The sequence below is a fragment of the Cavia porcellus genome, unplaced genomic scaffold (assembly GCF_034190915.1).
Source record: "Cavia porcellus strain 051 isolate PalLab524CR breed Dunkin Hartley unplaced genomic scaffold, mCavPor4.1 scaffold_28, whole genome shotgun sequence".
Taxonomy (NCBI): Eukaryota; Metazoa; Chordata; class Mammalia; order Rodentia; family Caviidae; genus Cavia; species Cavia porcellus.
Genome location: NW_026947511.1, coordinates 50,253,649 through 50,276,161, shown reverse-complemented (window position 1 = coordinate 50,276,161; position 22,513 = coordinate 50,253,649). Strand labels below are relative to the sequence as shown.

The 22,513-nt window shown below is 35.2% G+C and overlaps 1 long non-coding RNA gene across 1 annotated transcript; it reads right to left on the bottom strand.

Annotated features, from left to right (window-relative positions):
- Positions 1–2,344: 2,344 nt before the first annotated feature.
- LOC134473745 (uncharacterized) lies at positions 2,345–21,456 on the bottom strand. Its single transcript, XR_010044160.1, has 4 exons — positions 21,318–21,456; positions 8,377–8,487; positions 4,842–5,087; positions 2,345–2,569 (listed from the first exon to the last, which is right to left on the bottom strand). It is a non-coding gene; the product is annotated as an uncharacterized LOC134473745 (long non-coding RNA).
- Positions 21,457–22,513: the final 1,057 nt, after the last annotated feature.

Genomic DNA, 22,513 nt, shown 5'->3' with positions numbered 1-22,513 from the left:
TCACGCAGTATCACGTAACTGTCAGTACTACTGAAAAAGACCTTTTCACCTTCAATTATGAACATCTTAGTCAAAAGCTCTAGTAATGCAATGATATTTGTACGTAATTTCCCTTCAAAGGAAAGGTGAGGCTCCTAGTCTCTGGCTCTGGCTTGATGAAAATGAAGCTTCCTTGTGAGATGATAAGCAGTGAGACAGTACTTCGGGCACTTCTAAGTCGAAGCCCATGAAAGATTTTAACAGCAACTGAATTGTCAGAAAAATAAAGAACTGGTGAACTGCATTTGTATGCTGTTCAGCTTCCTAGAGTATTAAGATTATGCAACAGTAAACATTTTGTGAGAAAATTCACCTCACTTGCTGTCAGTGGCCCTGGCACTAAACCCAACATTGCAGCCTAAGGCTCTGTACTCTGTTACATTGATGAGTGCAGATCCTGCTGTGAGTACATATGGGAGAATTTACTCCCTCTAAGTAACTCATGTCATGTATTGGACATGGTTCCTTCAAGTAGTCTGATTTTGCTGATCTCTCATTCATTTTGTGCTTCCTATATTTTTCAACCATCTTTTCTAGTCAAAACCACCCACTCTCATTCTTTTTATATTATTTGTTTTCATCTTCAGAATGATATGCTCATGTTATCAGAGCAATTATGAAAGAGTAAATAATTAATTGTGGTCAGTGCTCATTTTTATTAAAGTACTGCAATTATTCCTAGATATTTTAATTTATTTTCTTGCAATTTGTTTTATTATGTATTAGATGAGAATCTATAAGTTATGTATATTTTTCATTTTAGAGAAAATCATTTCAATACAACAAAAATACTTTGCTTTAAGGAACACTCCTCTATTACCAAGTTGCTATGTCTAAAGAGTTAAATATTCAGGTCTTTAGAACTTTCAGAAAAATTCCAGAGTAGCAAAAACATCTGCACTATTACTCCATGTAAATGATCCTATTATTAATATTTTAAATATTCTCATATTGTTAGTATTTACTCAAAACAGAGGCATAGTGGATCCAATATTTTGATGGAAGAGCTTTGTAGTATAAACATCTTCAAATTATACAAATGGGATATTTCTTGATGTCTTTTGATTTTGGAATGGATTTTTTAAAATGATAAAGAGGTAAAAGCAGTTAAAGAAAAATTGAGAATTTATCATAAAAATTTGCAAAGTGTATAAAGACAATAAACTGTTGCAGCTTAAGTACAATGAAATAACAATTGCTTTTCAAAACAAAAAGAATGACATAAATGGATGTTTCTTCCAAGATGGAAAAATGGAAAGATGCCCATGAAAAAGTGACTAGTTTCTCTCATGGCTGGGAAGATCTGAATAAAAGCCATGATACAATACTTCACAGATACTGAGCTGGTCGTGATACACACACACACACACACACACACACACACACACACACACACGTCTTATAATTGCTGCAGACAAAGTTAAATTGTGTACATGCTTAGTGGAAAACTTAAATGGTGTTATTTTCCTAATCCCTTTTCTTTGATCGTCTAACATTTATTTTGCACTATTTTTACGTATTGAATTCCTCACATAAGAGAAATCACATAATATTTAAGCTTTTTTATCAGGTTGGAATACATTTCAGCTATCTTAAAATAAGCATACACTCTGCCATATGATGCAACAATTCAATTCCCAGTTATAAGCTACTTCAAATGTGAAAGCAGGTGCTCACACGTGTACTTGTGTGGGAGGGTCTACTGCAATAGTATCCCCAGTAATCACAATCCCCAGTGTCCATCATGAGGTGAATGGTGCAAGTGTCTCAGATATTCGAGCTGACTGGTACTCAAGCTCAGACACCCCGGTTAAGGGTGCTCTGCCTTGAAAAGATACGAAGTTTTGGTATGAATCTTGGCAATTATGTACACATGAAAGAAGGAGGACTCAAATGTTCATGGACTGTAACTTCATTAGGAGGAAACCAGAGCAGATAAATTCATGGAGTCAGAATCAGAGCAGTGACCATCAAAGGTTGACTGCTGTAGGAACCAGAAGTGCCTTCTCAGGGGGCCTCAAGATTAGAGACTCATAATTACTCTCTGAGAAGTAAAGATGAAGATTGCACAGCACTGAATGTGCTACTGTTACTGAGTTGTACACTTTAGAATGTATATGTTTTGGATTAACTTTAACTAAATAAAGATAACTAATGAATAGAAGCTATCTTCAAATGAAATAAATGGCTCTTACATGAAAGCAAAGACTGCCCTTGTTTAAGTTTCTTAAGTTATGTTGTCAAGATAAACAATGTAACTTTTGTTTAAAATACATTACTTTTTTTCTGAGCAATCAATGAGTAAAAAACTTGCCAGTTGAAAAGCCAACAGGAAATATTTTGAATTTATATGAAATTGAAGCAAATTGCAAGCTGCGTAGTTTCACTAGAGGTAATGTCTTATTTATTCACTAAATGAGGAAGAGTAAGATACCCTTTGTGTCTTTTAATTGCCTAAAATATGGTTCAACTTAGTAATATCTTCAATCAAAGTGGATCAAGAGTTGAAACTCACCATTTTCCATTTTATCTGCAAAACAAATAAGAAATATTGATGAAATAAGAGTAGTAATGATAAATGAAATCAGACTGGATCAAGTATTATTTGCCTTAGAAGCTAACTCAGCTAAATGATTGGGAGAGACAGAGAATAACAAATGGTTAAATAATTTTCATCTGTTAAGATCTAAAAAAATCAAAGATATTGATACAAAGGAACAAAGAAGGATGAATAAGTATGAAAGTATGAATAAATGATTACAGGAAGCTCAGATTGTGTTCATAAAATGTGATTAAGCTTTATCTTTGCTATCCCTACATTTGCCTGAAAAATAAAATCATACAAGAATCAGAATGAAAGAAAAGCAAAGCAAAAATAATCCTAATGCACTGACATTTATTAGGTGCTTCTCTACTCCAAAATCTATGAAAACACTTTTCAAGAAGGGTCGTATTTATTATTTATGGTGCTTAAAATTAATTATTAAGCATAGTTGGAAGAGCAAGATGAGATTAGAGGAAGGACACACTGCTTGTTGTTCTTGAATTTGCTCTTCCACGTTAGAATTTTAGATAAAGTAAGCATGACATCAATTTGCCATTTTAATTATTTATTTTTGGTTAGGTGCCATGGATAATCTCTGCCATTATTGTTCTGTCTGTGGGAACACTGTGAGTGTGACAGAAATGCTAATATTTCTGTTTCACATGAATGTATCAGAAGAATCATTTCACAATTAAATACTACTACAAATGATCATGTTATACAATAAAATATTTTGTTTTGTTTTCCTCATTTCCTTTGTGACTGAGCATTATTTAAAATTAGCAGCTATTTTGGAGAAAACAAGATATCATAATAGCTAGTGCTGTTTTAGTACCATCTTGTTTTGAAGTCCCATCAAGCTTTTATTCTTCTGTCTCCATCAGTCTTAACAGCTTGTATCTTATTGGATTTTATTATATGTGATATTATAAGCAGGAACTTTTATAGACAAGGAGATTATACAGAAACCATTGTTCATTTTCTGTTGGTTGGTTCTTAATATTCTGTGATAATGTCATTCTCTTGAATGGTTTTACATTGTCTGGATATGTTTGGTGCTACAGTATACGAAGTTATACTCAAAGATTTCAAGGAAAGAGACACTATGGTAACTATTTTTATGTCAGGATATCTTGTGGTGAAACACTATTTTGCTTAAATGGTTATGTTTTGACCTGTGCTGTTTTGTTGTTATGCCCTCTTTTATCTCAATCTCCTTTTTTAAATTACTTACTTTTTTATTTTTTATCTTTTTAATAAAGGGAAAAATAAATAAAAATAGCAGGATACATTATAGTAACCTACTTTGATTTCCTATTAACTTGATTTGAAACGCTGTATTGCCCTCCCCATCTTGTTTTGACTGATTTTCCTCTATTCTGCTTAGCTTGATAGTACCAAGTTCGAAAGTATAGGCAACAACTGTGAAGACAATAAGATTCATTATGATACCCATCCTATCTTCTTTTGAAGTCCTGTAATGTCTCTAATGTTTTGGTTTTATTATTTACTGTTTTGTTCAATTTTATTATAACTTATGATATAGGCAATTCTTCTTAAGATAGCAAGAGGCTGTATGGTAACCATTGTTGATCACCTTGTATTTTGTTTTTACATTATCTATTATGTCCATCCTTTTGATTTGACTGACTTTGTTCTGATATGTTGCATTTGGTTTTCTCTTCAAAAAAAGTAATAAGAACTGTGGAAGTAATAAAACCCAAAATGTGTAATTGTCATTGTACAAAGGAAAAAAGAAAGAAAGTGCTCTAAAGGTTATAACTGCATATATGTGTAAGTGTATAAGATAGATACCATATTACTGAGTTTTGTTGGATCACTGAACAAAACTGTTTGCAGTCTCACTGTGTGAAGGTCCACTTTGTATGCTTTAATTTAGTAACTTGAACAACTATTTCTAAAATGAGAATATGTAATCTATTAACTAGTGATTTCTTACTGTTTATTTTTTAAATTTTGTATTACTTGTACCCTTTTTCTGTTTTTTTTTCTTTTTCTCCTTAATTTAAAAAAAAAAGTTATGGCCATCAAACCAGCTGTATAGAATGTTCTGAATCACATATTAGAAAGAGTTAACAAAGACCACTAACACATGGACACCAACAGAAAAAGACAGCAGGCAGGAAAAGCAGTTAAACAGAGGAGAAAGATAGGGAACAAACAACAAGAACAAATAGGAAAAAGAAAAGCCAATAAATGTCAATTATAACCATCAACATAAATGGTGTCAACTCACCAATCAAAAGAAATGGGCTGGCTGAATGGATCAAAAAGTAAGATCCAACAATATGATGCAATCAAGAAACATATAACCCAAAACGATATTCATAGACTAATAGTCAAAAGATGGATAAAATTCTCCATGCCATAAGACCCCAGAGAAAAGCAAGTGTAGCTATTTTATTTTTAGATAATGCAAACTTTGAGCCAAAATTGATCAAAAGGGACGAATTAGGTCGTTACATAAATGTTAAGGAAATACCTGCAAATGAAGAGATAACAATCGTAAGTCTACACCAAACACAGGTTCATACAACTACATAAGAAAAATATTAACAGACATGAAAAACCAAATAAACATTAACACAGTTGTGGTGGCAGATCTTAATACCCCACTCTCACAAAAAATAGATCAACTAGAAAAAAAATCAACAAGAGATACTAGAATTAAACCAGCTTGTGAATACATAGACTTGGTAGATATGTATGAAAAGTTACACCCCAAATCATCAGAATGCACATTCTCCTCAGCTCCACATAGGCTGTTCTCCAAGATAGCCTACATAGTAGGTGACAAAACATGTTTTAATAAATGTAGAGGAATTTAAATCATCCCACGTATATCTGAACACATGCACAATGAAAATGAATGACAAAGGAAATCACAAAAATTACGTTAACAAATGCAAATTAAACGATAACATTCTGAACAACTATTGGGTCACAGAGGAAATTAAAACAAATATTAAGCAGCATGTATAATTAAATGATAGTGCTGATACAACCTATGTTAACCCATGGGGTGTGAGAGAAGCAGTGCTGGGAAGGAAATGGATAGCGATGAGCTCACACAAGGAAACAGAACAAGCTCAAGTAAACAGTGTTGAACCTGAAACTGTTAGAGAAAGAACAAATCAAACCCAAATGTCATTCACAGCCTGGAAATTAAAGAGATAAGAGCATAAATTAAGGCAATAGAGACTAAGAAAACAACACAATGATTTATTTTGTACTCCTCCTTGTCCAATCTGTCTATTTGTGCATATGTCATTACTTGCAGTTAATGCATAATTTGGTCTCCTTTCTTGATCAAATCTGTCAGTTTGAGCAACTCTGCCAGTTTGATCAAATCTTGAAGTTTGATCCAATTTGGAAGTTTCTTGTCATATCTGTTTTGCATTCTAAATGCCTTATTTTCTTGAGTAACCATCTCATTTCCTAGATTAGAAATTTTCTGAAGTGATTTCAGTGAATAACTTTTAACACTGTTAGCCTCTAGCTCAACCCCTACAAAAGAAGTAGCTGTATGAGCTGATCAATATGTTAATTTTCTTCAACATATTAACAGTTTCACTATCCATATTTAATTAATAACATATCTAATAATGTGTAGTTAATAGCACATTAAACTTTGCCTCTTGCTTCATATGGTAGGCAATGTTTCTATAATTATTTAAGTATGGACAATAAATACTGAAAAATATTTAGACTATTGAACTCAGAAAGAAAACCTGAATGTACTGCCTACTTTCCCTTACTTTTATTTCTTAGTTTTAAATTATTTAAAAAAAATCAATAACTTTGCTGATCATGTAAGTGACAAATGCATTGCTACCTCCAATAGCTCTGTTGTAGCCAACCCTCTGACACTGGGTCCTAAGTCCAACAAAAATTACTTAGGTTACATTTCAGGGAATTAAACAACATTTTTGCTGAAGTTATGGTCTTTTCACCTGGGCCTCTTTATCACGGTTTGCAGAGGTGTCCAATGGATAACTTTTGACATCATAAAGTAACACCTTCACCTTCTTTTGATTTGAGAGCCAAGACTATCTACATTGAGTGCTATTTAAAAGTATGTACTAATTCCTGTCAGTTGACTAATCTTCCAGCGTCTGAGTCCTTTCAGATTTTCATTTAACTATTCTCCCCATGAGGTTTAAAATTGCCCTTGGACTCATGAATTCCATTGTCTTTTTTGTCTGTGCTTGAGTCTCTTAAGTATATTTTACAGCTCTGGCTTGGTGTTCATGAAGTTCTTTAGTGTATCCTTATGGTTGAAGGGCTTTATTTCTACCTTGGTTTTGAAGTACATCTTTGAAGGATATAATGAATTGGGATCACAATTATTATTTTTTATTCATGCTGATATAATCTCACCTCAAACTCTTCTGGACTTTATGGATTGATAAGAAATCTACTTTTATTCTGATGTGTTTGCCTGTATAGACTATTTAGCTTTTCTCTCCAACAGCTGTTCATGTTTACAGTTTGTTCTGGGTTTCTGACAAATTGACTACGTTGTACTATGGGGAAATTCTTTTGCTGTTATGTTTCGTTTGAATTCAAAATGTCTCTGTTTTTCTGAGTAAAAATGTCTTCCTTAAATATTGGAAATTTCCTGAAGTGTTTTCTGAATAAATTTTTATGCTACTGGCCTCTAATCCACCCCCAACAAAAAGAAGTAACTATGTCAGGTAGTGGGTATGTTAATTTGCTTCAACATAGTAATCACTTTGGATCTATATGTAACCTGTATTTTCAAGTTGTAAAACTCAAATAGAAACAAAATTTATCCTTAACAATTTTTATGGGTTGTGTCTGATATCTCTCTAAAGTCTTATGTAGTTATAAATGGGCCTTTGCAGAGGTGGCCTGGCCTAGAGTGTGGTACCTGATTGCTACATCATCCCAGGATTGGCTTAATTCTGGTTAGGATTAAGAGGTTGAGTGCTACGTCTGCCCAAGACAGGTAGCCCAATATAGACTACAAAGGGCACAAAGAGGCTAATGTGAACTTGCCTGCCTGCCTCCTTGCTGTGGACTATTTCTCTACTGTGATGTCTTCCTTCCATACCACCCTGCCTAGTATAGATTGAAACATCTACAAATTGTGGGTCAAATAAATCTTGCCTCTTTTAACTTTGGGTGGCGGGTATTTCTGTCTTAGCAATGAGAAAAGTAACTGAGACAACAATAACAATTGCACAATCTCATATAATTAAAACTATTTCTCTATATGACTATGAATACTTTTACAGAATCATTAAGTGGGAATGAATTCGGCCTTTTCTTTGTTTGCCAGCATATTCAATATTAAAACAGTTTACACCTTTAAAATACTTCTGGTTAGAGTGTTTAAATTTGATTCTTTAAAATCTCATCTATTGTTTGCAATTCTAACAGCTGAAGGGAATGAAGAATTACGGTAATAGTCATAAGGTTCACAAGTATATTAAGTGCTTTCATCTGTTCAGCATTTATATTAATTATTCATACTATGGATTTTGATGTGTACTTACAGTCTTTATGGACTGTACATGTGATAGATTTCATTTTAGCAAAATCTTTTTTTTAAAATGTTGTGTGCTGCAATTAAATTTATGACTTCTCTCCAAGGAGAATAGTAAACATTCATGTGAGATCTCCAGATCCTTGACTTAAACTCTCCTTTGCTAATGGGAGGCCCTTGTTCTTCTGTTCCAAAACCAGGTCAAAATTTTCTGAGTAGTGTGCAGTTTCCTTAAGGAATCATAACTTTATGTACTTACATTTTTTGCAACATCTCTTCTTGCACACATATTGTGAACAAATAAGAACACATATTGGGAAGCACATGATGAGAGCACCAAAACATATAGTTTTTATTTTGAAGTTGAAATCTGGAAAATAAATACCAGAGAATTTTCTTATTAAAATTCTGGCCCACCTTATTGTGGTCTCAAAATAGGCATTTCTTTCAGTACATCGAGTAAACACTGGGAATGCGACCAATTTTCAGACTGCACGCCAGAGTTGAGGATCCTTGTTATTTCCAAGAGATACACAGGGAGAGAGTTGGACATTATTTTTATTTTAGAGCAGGACAAATGTTAGATAAATGCTTTTTCCCACAGGCTGTGTGAAGTTCCTGGACATAGACACCTCAGGGTAAATGGAAGAATCCCTGTCATGTTCCACATGTGCCCTTATCACTTTGTTGCTGTTTCTGCAAACAAAATCCAAGGCAGGAAGTAACAATTTATGGTACTTGGGTCAAATCAATTGTGATATGCATTTTAGGTTCCCGTAATATCAGAATAGATTTTATATTTTAAATGATTGAAAGAAATGATGACATTACTTATATTTCATGGCATAAAATTATATGAAACTCAAAATTTATTGTCTATTAAATCCAACCATCCAGGAGAACTGAGTCACTAACGTGAAGAATCCCATAGTGCAGGGGGATAGTACCCATACCCATGATAGCTTAATCTTGATTCACCTGTATATCCATCAATGTATGAGCAGATAAAGAACTTGTGGTCTTTACACAGAATGGAGTACTACCATGTCACAAGCTATGATGAACTTGAGTCATTGTAGTCATATCAATGCCCTTTGGTATAATAATGTCAGAGAAATAAATCAGTCACACATTTAAATAATTAATGGTTTAGTTTACATGAGAAAGCTGAGACCTAATTAATGAACATTATAAAGTTTATAGTAGGTAGCAAGATGTATCCTAGTCAAAAGGAAAGACAGTTGAAAAGATGGAGGGTGGAGAGTGAAGAAAAATAGAAAGTGATGCAGCCCAGAGGGAAAGGGGAAAGGACATAAAAAGAATTAATGTATGTTACATCTGAAACAATTCGCCAAAATAAATGTAATAGTATGTAGTGCAAATGTGTACTAAGAAAAAAATTTAATAGAATTCCAATCATGTAAAAAAGTTAAAATTAAAAGTTGAATAAAAATGATAATGTCTATTGGATCATGGATTAATTTACTGTTGAATTATATGCACACATTATGCAATGAATCTACCACTAATGAATATCACTATACATTGACATCACCTGACAAGCCCTTATAACTATAAGCACAAATTATTCTAAAGTAATAAAATTTTAAGTGAAATCATAACATTAAAATTTTAGGCTAAATTCTGACAGTTAAAATTAAATATCTCATTAAGAAAATTTTCTTTTGAAAGTATAGAATGAGGCTGCAATCAAAATGTTTTCAAATGTCTCACTTTTTAGTCAAATGAAAGAAATTTTTTATCAGTAGTCTTTTCAATTGTATGGAATGAAGCATCCAAAGAAATATGTACTGAGGAAACAGACCTTGGTGTCTTTTTTATTTTAAAGAGAAAAAATAGAGCTCTTTTGAGGATCACTATGTAAAATAACAACCTTAGTTCCCTTGCTACCATCTTGTTTTTTTTTTTTATTTAAGAGGAAAAAGAGAAAAACACAAAACAAAACAAAGCAGTGTAAGGTTACATATAATACAGAACTACAAAAAAAAAACATAACAGTAAGAAATCACCTGTTAATAGATTACATATTATCATCTTGGAAATAGTTGCTCAAATCACAGTATCAAAGAATACAAAGTAGACATTCAAACAGAGAGACTACAAACAGCTGTGTTCAATGATCCAAAAACATTAATATAGTCAGCTATTTAACACCCCTAAACACACTTGCTGTTATATCCGTTAGAGCTCTTTTTTTTTCCCTTCCTCTCTTTTTACAACAAAATTTACACATTTTAGATTTTATTACTCCTTAGTTCTTATTACTTTTTGGGGGGGGGGAGAATAAAGTCAAATATGGCAGAACAAAGCTGTCAGTCAAAACCAAGGATAGACTTAGCACATGATGTAGAACAGAGTACACAGTTATTAACAATAGTTATCAACGTTGTCTCTTGTTTCCTTAAAAAGATTTGTCTATCTCATTAGATATTATAAAGTTGGACAAAACAGTAGAGAACAAGACCAATAAAACTTAGACATTGTAAACATTACAGGACTTCCAAAGGAGACAATAGTCAAACCAGAATGGGCATCTTAGTGAATCTTATTGCCTTCAAAGTAGTTGCCTATACCCTCAGACTTGATACTATCCCACAGAATGGAACAGAGTCTAATCAGTCAAATCAAGATCGTGGGAGCATTACAGGACTTCAAAACAAGTTAATAGGAAATCGAAAAGAGTTACTATTATATATCCTAATTTTTTTAATTTTTCCCTTAATTAAAATAAACATAAGAAATAACTAAATAATTTTTTAAAAGAATAATAGTTACCATAGTGTCTGTCTTTTTCCTTGAGATATTTGGATAAAACTTCATATACTATAGCTTCAAATATTTCCATATCAAGAAGCCCAGAATAAAGCCTTTCTAATTAATAAGTGAAAATTTTATAAGGCTTCAAGGCCACATAATGGGGAATCATGATTGCCACATATTTTCATATATTTGAATCATTACTTACATTAGGGAAACTATTCGGTATTCATACATGCGAGATTGATTTATTTCACTTATGAGTATGGTCTCAAGCTGCGCCCATTTATTGATAAATATCTCAATGTGATCCTTCTTTATAGCTGAATAATATTCCATTGTATAGAAATACCACAACTTTTTTATCCATTCCTCAGTTGATGGACACTTGGGTTGTTTCCAAGATCTGGCGATTACAAATTGTGCTGCTATAAACATAGGTGCACATAAATCACTGTGGTATGATGCTTTCAGTTCTTCTGGGAATATGCCTAGAAGTGGAATAGCTGGAATAAATGGGATTTCCAATCCCAACTTTTTGAGAAACCTCCAGACAGACCTCCACAAAGGCTGTACCAGTCTACACTCCCACCAACAGTGCAGGAGAGTTCCTTTTTCCCCACATCCTCTCCAGCATTTGTTGCTGTTGGTTTTCTTGATCCTGGCCATTCTTTCAGGAGTGAGATGGAATCTCAGTGTGGTTTTAATTTGCATTTCTCTGATGACCAATGATGATGAGCATGTTTTCATATATTTATTTGCCATTTGCATTTCTTCATCTGAGAATTGCGTATTCATCTCAGATGCCCATTTTTGGATTGGATCTTTGAATTTTGGAGGTCTGAGTTTTTTTAATTCTTTATATGTTTTAGACAAGAGTCCCTTGTCTGAGAGAGAGTTCACTAAAATCTTTTCCCAGTTTGTGGGTTTTCTTTTCACTATGCTGGAGATTTCTTTTGACATGCAGAAACTTTTTAATAAGAAGTGGTCCCAGTTATTGATTCTGGGAAGTGTTTCCCGTGCGGTTTGAGTCCTGTTCATGAATTCTCTACCTACTCCTATGTCTCCAAGGTTTCTACCCACTTTGTCTTCCAATAGATTTAGTGTTTCTGTTTTAATATTCAGATCTTTGACCCATTTAGATTTTAATTTAGTACATGGTGATAGACATGGGTCTAGCTTTAGTTTTCGGCAAATGGAGAGCCAGTTTTTCCAGCACCATTTATTAAAGAGACTGTCGTTCTTCCAGTGAACCTGCTTGGCTCCTTTATCAAAGATAAGGTGGTTGAGTGTGTTTGTAGTTGTGGTTGTATCTTCTAATCTATTCCATTGATCTTCGCCTCTGTTTTGATTCCAATACCATGTTGATTTTACTACTGTTGCTTTGTAGTATAATTTCAAGTCAGGGATTGTGATGCCTCCTGCTTTGCCTTTGCTGCTTAGAATTGCCTTTGCGATTCTAGGTCTCTTCTGGTTCCAGATGAAATTTAGGAGTGATTTCTCTAGATCTATAAGGTATGTTGATGGTATTTCTATTGGAATTGCATTGAATCTGTATAAGAGTTTTGGGAGAATGGCCATTTTCACAATGTTTGTTCTTCCTATCCATGAGCAAGGGATGTCTTTCCATTTTCTGAGATCATCTTCAATTTCCTTTTTCAGTGTATTATAGTTTTCACTGTATAAGTCTTTCACTTCTTTCGTAAGAGTAATTCCTAAATATTTCATTTTTTTGCTTGCTAATGTGAATAATCCAGTTTCTCTTATTTCCCTCTCTGTGATTTTGTTGTTTGAGTATAGGAATGCTATTGATTTCTGAGTATTGATTTTGTATCCAGCCACATTACTGAATTTATTTATTGTATCTAAGAGTCTGTCAATGGAGCTTAGGGGGTCTTCTATGTAGAGTATCATGTCGTCTGCAAACAACGACATCTTAACTTCTTCTTTTCCTATCTTTACCCCTTTTATTTCTCTTTCTTGCCTAATTGCTCTGGCTAGTACTTCCAGTACTATATTAAATAGGAGTGGTGATAAAGGACATCCTTGTCTTGTGCCTGATTTTAAAGTAAAGGCTTTCAATTTTTGGCCATTTAGAATGATGCTGGCTGTTGGTTTGTCATAAATGGCCTTTATTATATTGAGGTAAAGACCATCTATTCCAATTTTCTGTAGAGTTTTTATCATGAATAAATGTTGGACCTTATCGAAGGCTTTTTCTGCATCTATAGAAATGATCATGTGATTCTTATTTTTGGCTTTATTGATATGGTGGATTACATTTATTGATTTGCGTATGTTGAACCATCCTTGCATTCCTGGGATGAATCCCACTTGGTCATGGTGTATAATCTTCTTGATGATTTGCTGGATCCTATTTGCCAATATTTTATTGAGGATTTTTGCATCTGTGTTCATTAGGGAGATCGGTCTATAGTTCTCTTTTTTAGTTGGGTCTTTCTCAGGTTTTGGTACTAGAGTAATATTTGCTTCCAGGAACGACTTAGGAAGGATTGCTTCCCTTTCAATTTCATTGAACAGTTTGAGGAGTGTTGGCATTAGGTCTTCTTTGTATTTCTTGTAGAATTCTGCAGTGAATCCATCTGGGCCTGGGCTCTTCTTGGTGGGTAAGGACTTAATTACATTTTCAATTTCAGTAACAGAGATTGGGTTATTCAACAGTTTTACATCCTCTTGATCTAGCTTTGGCACTTCATATGCTTCTAGGAATCTGTCTATTTCTTCTGTGTTATCAAACTTTTGAGAGTAGAGGTTTTCGAAATAGGTGTTGATGATCTTCTGTATTTCTATTGGGTCTGTAGTGATTTCTCCTTTTTCATTTCTTATTGCATGAATTTGAGCTTTTTCTTCCCTTTTTTTAATAAGGTTGGCTAGGGGCTTATCGATTTTATTTATTCTTTCAAAGAACCAACTCTTTGATTTGTTGATTCTTTGGATTGTTTTCTTAGTCTCTATTGCATTGATTTCTGCTCTGATTTTTATAATTTCCTCTCTTCTTTTGGCTTTGGGCTTGACTTGCTCTTCTTTTTCTAGCTGTTTGAGGTGTAGCATCAAGTTATTTATTTGTATTCGTTCTGTTTTCCTGATGTGGGAACTCAGTGCAATAAATTTTCCTCTCAGGACAGCTTTCATTGCATCCCACAGGTTCCGGTAAGTTGTATCTGTATTTTCATTTTCTTTTAGGTATTGTTTGATTTCTTCTTTAATTTCCTCTGTGACCTACTGATTACTCAAGAGTGTGTTATTCAGTTTCCATGTGTTTGTGGGATTTTTGCAGTATCTTTTATCATTAATTTCTAATTTCAGAGCGCTATGATCCGATAACATGCAAGGGATGATTTCAGCTCTTTTGCACTTGTTTAAATATGTTCTGTGAGCTAATATATGGTCTATTTTAGAAAATGATCCATGTACTGCTGAGAAGAATGTGTATTCTGATGTTGTTGGGTGGAACATCCTGTATATGTCTATCAAACCCATTTGTTCACAGGTATGATTCAGTTCTGTTATTTCTTTGCTCATTTTCTGTCTGGTTGATCTGTCCCTTGGTGTCAATGGCGTATTAAGGTCTCCTGTTACAATTGTGTTACTGATAATTTGAGTTTTCATTTCTGTTAATAATTGTTTTATATAACTTGGTGCTCTGGAGTTTGGTGCGTATATATTTAAGATAGTTATCTCTTCCTCTTGGAGTTTTCCCCTTACAAGTATGTAGTGACCTTCTTTGTCCTTTATGGTCACTGTTGGTTTAAAGTTCACGTTGTCTGCAAACAGAATGGCTACTCCTGCCTTTTTCTGGATTCCTGCTGCATGAAGAATTGTTTTCCATCCTTTGACTTTCAGTCTGTGAGTATCCTTCTGGGTTAGATGGGTTTCCTGTAAACAGCATATGGTTGGATTTTGTTTCTTGATCCATTCTGCTAGTCTGTTTCTTTTGATTGGTGCATTGAGACCATTTACATTAATGGTTATTACTGTTAAATGCTGGTTAATTGTAGGAATGTTATCTCTCTGCTGTTGCATCTTTATCTTTCTGTTCTGTTTAATTATTTGCTTTGCTTAGTGGTTTTTTCCTTTGTGTATCTAAACTGTCTTTCAATATTTTTTGCAGGGTCGGTTTGGTGTTCATGAAGTTCTTCAGCTGTTCTTTGTCATGGAAGTATCGTATTGCACCATCTATTTTGAATGATAGTTTTGCAGGATATATCAGTCTTGGTTGGAAATCATTTTGCTTTAGGATCTGGAATATTTCACTCCATGCTCTTCTTGACTTTATCGTTTGTGCTGAGAAGTCTGCTGTGATTCTGATAGGTTTTCCTTTATAAGTGATCTGTCTTTTCTCTCTGACAGCTTTTTGTAATCTATTCTTGTGTTGGATTTCTGGGATGGTGATTATTATATGTCTGGGTGTAGTTTTATTTTGGTTATGAGTGTTTGGAGTTCTATATGCTTCACTGATCTTGATGTCAGTTTCTGATCTCATGCTTGGGAAATTTTCAGCTATTACTTCTCTAAATATCCTCTTGACATCCTTTATGTTGTCTCCCTCTCTTTCATTAATCCCTATCATTCTTATGTTATTCTTCTTTGCATCGTCTTGCAGTTGTTGAATTGTTGTTTCCTGATTACTTGTTATTTTCAAAAGATCTTTCCTTTCCTGTTCACTAGCTGCAATCATGTCTTCAAGGTCTGAAATTCTATCTTCACTTTCATTAAGGCGGTTTTTACAACTTTCAGTGGAGTTTTTTATTTCCTGTATATCTCTGTGCATCTGCATTATGTATTCTGTTTGTTTCTTATATTGCTCGTCTAGGGATTCTATCTTTTTGTTTAGTTCCTCCAATTTTTTATCTGTGTTTTCTTTAGATATATTTAGAATCTCTTTCATTTCTTTTATCATTTCTTCTTTTATCTGGGAGATTATTTCGAGTTTGAATTTCTTTAAAGCTTCCTGGAGTTGTTTGTCAACTTCAGTAGCTATTATGTCCGATATATGAGGTGGATGGGATATATTTTCTTCTATATACATTGCTCCTAGGGTTTCCTGAGATGGGCTGGAGGTTTGAGGTTGTAATTTGGTCTTTCGTTTTGTCATTTTGTATATTTCTGTGTTTCAAGTGTTATTTGAAAGCTTCCTCAGGATCTGTTGAAAATCCCCTTCTATGCTTGGAGCTACTGAGACTCTGACACCGCACTACCCCAAGCCATTGGGCCTGAAGAACCAGTGTCCCTCCTCTGCCTGCTCAGAACTCCGCAGTTCCAGACAAGCTGGGCCTCAGGGACACTGTGCGCCCACCTGCCCCTTGGAAGATCCACAGCTCTTCAATTGCAGCCGGGTTAGGGTGCTCTCCACAGGCCGCAGTGCCTCAGGAGCCTGTGATCCCTCCCTGCTTGCAGAGATATCCACAGTCCTCTAGGCAAAGGAAGGGACTTCTGCAGGCACTCCAGATCCGGAACAGTCTGAGATTTGGGCAGACTGTGCTGGGCACTCACCACAGGCTGAGGTGCCTCAGGAAGCTGCAATGCCTCCCTGCTTGCAGAAGTATTCAGTCCTTCAGACAAAGGAACGGGCTTCTGCAGGGACTCCGGATCCGCCCAGCTCCTCCTCTGCAGGAGATGGCTAGGTGCGGCTGGGCTCGGGGGTTAGTGTAGGCCCGCCCATCCATCAGGAGCTCAGCAGACTTCCAAGTGTAGCCGGGGGGGATGGGGAGGCAGCTGTAGTGGCCTCTAACCCACTGCTCCACTTCTCTGCACCCAGAAGCCTGGGGGGTCCGGAACAGTCTGAGATTTGGGCAGACTGTGCTGGGCACTCACCACAGGCTGAGGTGCCTCAGGAAGCTGCGATGCCTCCCTGCTTGCAGAAGTATTCAGTCCTTCAGACAAAGGAACGGGCTTCTGCAGGGACTCCGGATCCGCCCAGCTCCTCCTCTGCCTACCATCTTGTTTTGAAGGCCTATATTGTCATTGTTTTGGGCTCTTTGCTCTTGTATTTTTGTCTTTATTTATTTTGTTTTTCTAGTAATTTGTTTTGTTTTGTTTTTTTCCCCTCAAATACAGAAAGAATAGGTCTACATGCAGAGGCTTATACATGTGTAGAGCTTTTCCTAAACAGTTTATGAGAATCGATTATATTATATGTGATGAAATGAACAGCTACTTTGAAGCAAAAGAGACATTATGGTATTCACTGCTGATTTCCTATTGTCATGCTGTGAAATCCAGTAATGCTATGATTCTTCATTTAGAGTGATTTTAGTCTGTTTGTATTGTTTAATTTCAACATACATGAAGGTATAGACAACTATTTTGAAGAGAACAGGAGACATTATGGTAGTTATTGCTGATTTTCCTATTGTCTGGTTTTGAAGGCCTGTAATTCCTTCATTACTATGCTCTGATCAGTTTTGTACTATTTTTTTGTATGAATTCATTGTGTGTCAAGATATAGACAATTATTTGGAAGAAAAAAGAGACATTATGGTAGCCACTGCTGATCTCCTGTTGTCTTGCTTTGAAATCTGTGTCACTTACACTGTTTTTTTCTGCTCTCCTTTGTTCTATTTTCTTATGCTTTGTTTTACCCTCTTGAAGATAAAAAATAAAAAATAAAAGTAATAAGTAATAAAAACAACAATATAAAATTGCAAAATAAATCATGACTGATCTTAATTAATTGTGGTTTGTGTGATTGCTGTTTGATATTGACAGATTTTATTCAAAACGTATATGATTGATTGTATCAAGTCTGAGAGTATAGGCAACTACATTGAAGATGACAAGACTGCGATCCATATTCTCGTTTGATAACTGACTGCTTTTGATGTTTAATACTATATGCAAAGTTCTGTTTTCATTACTGTTGTGTACTGATATATTCAATTATACTATGTCTGATGATATTGCTAATTCTACTGAAGATAACAAGAGACAACACAGGAACAATGGTAGAACTCCTTGTACAGCAGTCTTATGTGTCTCTTTTGTTTCATGTGTTTATAGGCATATGTTTTGTTTGTCTTGCTTTATTTTTTTCTCCAACATCCTAGTGATTTCTTATTGTTTGTTTTTTCTTTGAAAGTATGTATTATTTCTACCTGTTTTCTGTTTTGTTTAGTCTTTCTTTAAATAAAAATTTTTAAAAAATTGAATAGAAGACAATAGGAGAGTAATGGTTAATACATTGCATTATTAAGACAATAGGAGAGTAATGGTTAATACATTGCATATAGCTATCTTTCAGAAAGTTTCTCAGATTATAAGACATAGTCATGAAAAATTGATCAAACTATAAGCACAAACTTACTTTTCAATGAACTAATAGAAATTAGTTGTTAAACATTTTTATATATATATAAATATCTTTATTTTTCATTTTCCATTCTTTCTTTTCTCCTTTTCCCATCCCAGTTTCTCTTTCCTTGAGATACTTGGATAAATGTCTTTACTCAGTTATAAAAAAACACTCATTTTCTTTCTAACCTTGAATCTGTTCTTCTGTGATTAGTGTTCTGTACAAAACATGCATATTTAATATAAATATTACACATGTAAAATAATAGATCTTACGTCTGAAAGTAGTAAATAATATACTGAGATGATTTAGTTTGAAGGAACACTGCCTTAAATAATTAAGAAAACTTCCAAGAAGTAAAGTAATTGTGATGCATCTTTACTTGCTCTGATGGTTGTTTATATTTCACTGTTTCCCTATGCAATAACAATTCTCTAATAGTGTTTAATATTTGAGAGAAACTGGCAGGCCTTTAGCACCGTTCCAGTTACAATTTTACCTCAAGGATTTGTATCTGTGGTTTCACACCCAATCTCCTTCCTCCAAAAGGAGGAACTTTATATATCAGTAAAATATTTCTCCCAGTATCACACTATAAGTGATAAGCTAAAGTTCAATAGCAGTGACCTCTTCTTAAGCCTAAAATCTCCTTAGTAAAGCTAGATGCAAAAGTCCTCAGTAGGACTCTGGCAAGCAACATAGAACACGTCATCAAAAAGATTACATGCCATGACCAAGCAGGATTCCTCTCAAGTATGTAGGCATGATTCAACACAAACAAATCAACAAATATAGTTCACTACATCGACAGAAGTAAGCACAAAAGCTTTGTGATCATTTCAATACAGGCACTAAAAGCACTTGACGAAGTCCAATACTCATTCATGATAAAAAATCCTATGGAAAGTCTTTATCTCAATATGATGAGAACCATCTATGATAAGCCAGCATGAAGCCTTTGACTAAATGGACAGAAACTGAAGGCATCCATTCTGTAATTGGTAACAATAGATGAAGATGCTCACCACCACCAGTCCTGTAAACATAGTTCTGGAAAAAATTATCCAAAAGCAATGAGACAAGAGAAATTAGTTACCAAATAGCTAAAATAAGACACAAAGTCAATATTAAAGATCAGTAGCATTCCTGTTTACAAATAACAAACTCACTGAGAGAGAAACTAGGAAAACAATACCTTTCACAGGATCATCAAGGAAAAATGAAGTACTTGGGAATCAATATAGTGAAGGAAGTGTAGGAGCTTCCTATTAAAAAATGCAGTACTCTGAAAAAGGAGGTCTAGCAGAATGTTAGAAGATGAGAAGGAATTCCCTGTTCTAGGATAGGCAGAAAAAACTACAGTGAAAGTAGCCATACTTTCAAAACTGATATACAGAATTCATGCAATGTGTAAACCAAAACTCAGAGAAATGGTGAAAACAACCCTAAACTCCATCTGGAACCAGAAGCTATTGAGAATAGCAAAATCAGTTCTGGGCAACAGAGGCAAGGCAGAGGGCATCATAATCCCTGATATGAAATTATACTAACAAGTCACATTGGTAAAAACTGCAGAGTACTGTCTCCAAAACAGACTGAGAATCAGTGGAACAAAATAGATGATGTAGAATCAACTCCCAAGTGGACTGCAGCACTGTTCATTATGGCTAAGTTTGGGTAAAAATCCCTAAATGTCCATGACAGAAAAACTGATACATACTATGTGGCATATGCGATAGTTTGGTTTCAAAACAAAGGCAATTCTGCAATGTGTAACCATATGGAAGATCTCTCTTTTTGTATTGCCAATAATCCCTTGGAATCACCTCACTAGATCAGAGCAAATGGAGACTGCACATTTACTCTCCAAAGGAAGTCAGCAGACTACAAGGAGTCCAGAGATAGAATCACATCTCTAAGTAGAGAAAAACTGTATGCATTTCTCATGAGTATAAATTTAATACTATGCTTCTGATGGCCAGAATTAAATCTCTTCTTTTTATAATGGTCTCAGTTAGACTTCTGTGCTCTTGCAAACTTAGTTAAATGGATATTTCTCCAAACATAGAAACATAGCAAATTTCTGTTTGCCACATTAATGATTTCAATATTTCCTATGAATCAGAAGCATAATCACAATAAGCTGGAATCTGCTGTTTCTAAACCTTCATTTAGTACACATTGAAATGCTTTTTCTGTGAATATTAATAGCCCCATACAAATCCACAATAATATGCTTTTTAACGAAATTTTTGTTTCATTATTATGTTTGTGTGTATTAGGCATGAGTGTAGATTTTCAATCTTGCCAAATTACTTTGCACTACACTTAGAGTATAGGTATCACATTTCTTAAGTGCCAGTTAGTGGTTATATTTTTAAAAAAGTGAGTTTCAGCTGGCACAGTGGCACAGCCTAATTTCACCTGATTGGAAGGCTAAAGCAGAAGGATCCCAGGTTCATTGCCAGCCAGCACAATGTAGTGAGATCACTGTCTCAAAATTTCAGAAGGTTTGAAGCTAAAACTCAACATTAGACTGCTTATCTAGCATGCTCAAGGCACTAGGTACAACCTCTAATACTGCACATAAATAAGCAAAGTAAGAAAAAAGGGAAGGAAAGAAAGAAAGAAAGAAAGATTTAAAAAAGAAAAAAATAAAGACAGAAAATAGGAAACTTTCTAATGACATATAGAAAAGTTGGAAGTATGATCAGCATGATAGTCAGAATTGTGGAGTAGAGGAATAAAATTCAAAATATGTGGGAAACATTCAGCAAAGGCCAGCAAAGGCAAGAAGCAGAGAAACACATGGAGAACACAGGCTCCAAAAGTTAGAGCGGGCTCGTGGAAGCAGGATGAGGTGAAGAGCTAGTAATGTCTAATCAGGGAGCGATTAGTGAACTGAGAGCTCCTTGGCAGAACCTAACCAGACGATGAAAAAAACGAGGAGTCACGTGGCCGGGCATGAGTATCTCCCATGCAATTCCAACTTCATGCTCTGGGGCCTGGTCTTTCTTTGTGACATAATACTTTTCTGAAAGACATTAACTTAGGCTCATACATACATTTACATAGGCACAAGTAACAGCAGTAAGTAAAATAAAACTCACATTTGTTGATCTGTGGATTCACCATTTCTGGGAGAGTCAGTTTAAGGTCCAATGCAGCTGCCCTGGGAATTCCAGCTATTCCAAGGGAATTCCAGGGGAATCCGATGCCTTTGGGGCCCTTGTATAGGCACAGAGAGGGTGTTGTACCACCCGAGGCAGAGAGAAGCTTGTCTCACAAGCCAGGTTTTCCTTATGAGATCTGTAGCCAAATGGGATATGGAGGGTGGACCCTGGACCTCACAGGAGAATCATAAAACCATAATTCATTGCAAGGGTTCATGTGCTCATTTGAATACATGTGCAAATAAACACTTGTGTGCACAGATCTCAACTGATAAAGACAGAACACCTTTCTGTGGGATTTTTTTTCTTTGTCAAAATGAAGCCCAGAAGACTGTGCTGAAGGAGGGAGAAGCTTTGTGTTTACTTGTAATTGAAACTGTGCTAAGGTGGCCGCAGAGTAAGCATTTGACTCTGGGTTCCTTTGTTTCTTCCCAAATTACCCACTGATTCAAGCCCTCTGTTCCAAGATGCTTCTTCTGCAGATTTATTAACTTTCTATTATCAAGTCCCTCATCTTACTGTACTTATTTATCATACTGAAGCTAGATTCTGCAAAAGTATATTTTTTTGTCTTTTTGAGATGGAGTCTTGCTAGGCAGTTCAGGCTGGCCTTGAGCTCCTTTGTAGCCCAGGCTGGTCTTGATCTTGCAATGATCCTCTTGTCTCAGCCTTCCGAGTGCTGGGATGACAGGTGTGGGCCAGCACACCCCAGAAAAATATACTCTTTTGTCTTTCTATAGTTTATATTCCCCACGAGGCTCTCTTCATCATTTATCATTTGATCACATGAATGCTATATTTTTGTATGAAATGCCACCTGCCCCAGCCTGGGGAACACTCTTCCTGGCCTGGGGACCAGGCCACGGTTCCCTGCCGGGTCCAGTGAGTGGGGCCACCACAGGGAACCTCATCCCAGGCTGGTGGAACTCTCTCCCACACTTGGAACAATACTTGAAGCTCAAAAATACAGGAAAATGACAAAACAAAAGACCAAAATGCAATCTCAAACATCCAGCCTATCCCAGGAAAGCCTAGGAGCCATGTGCAGAGAAGAAAACAAATGCCACATAACTGAAATACCTGAAATAATTATAACTGAAGTAAAGAAGCAACTCTGGTAAGCCTTAAAGGAA